Consider the following 457-nt stretch of genomic DNA (forward strand, 5'->3'; position numbering starts at 1 on the left):
TGGGCTTGGAAAGCCCTGAGTCCGGGCTCTGCAGAGCAGGGGCTGAGCCCTCTTCCCGGCCAGCCCACCTCTAGCCTTTAATTCCTCAAAGCCAAGTTCTCAGCTGAGCAGTTGACACATGACCCTTGGAGCTGGGCGTTACCCCTACCCTGCCTACCCAGGCATCCTGTCCTCTGCAGTTTCAAAGCCCAAGATGAGGACTGGGAGGCCTGGGGACATCCGGCCAGCCAACCAGCAAACACGCCCCCTTCTACTAGGTATCAGGGAATCTGTCAAAGTCACAAGTTCTCCATACTCTAAGACTGATCCACTGACTGGACCTAGCCACTGGCCGCTTCCTCATTCTACCGTAAGCTTTTCCTGTTGAGAATTGATGTGTGGTTAGTAGACAATAAAGATTATTATTTTTTTTTTCTCAGAATCTTCCTGGTTCCTGCCTCTTGACTGCCCTGGAAAA

Source organism: Rattus norvegicus, chromosome 10 (assembly GCF_036323735.1).
Source record: "Rattus norvegicus strain BN/NHsdMcwi chromosome 10, GRCr8, whole genome shotgun sequence".
NCBI lineage: Eukaryota > Metazoa > Chordata > Mammalia > Rodentia > Muridae > Rattus > Rattus norvegicus.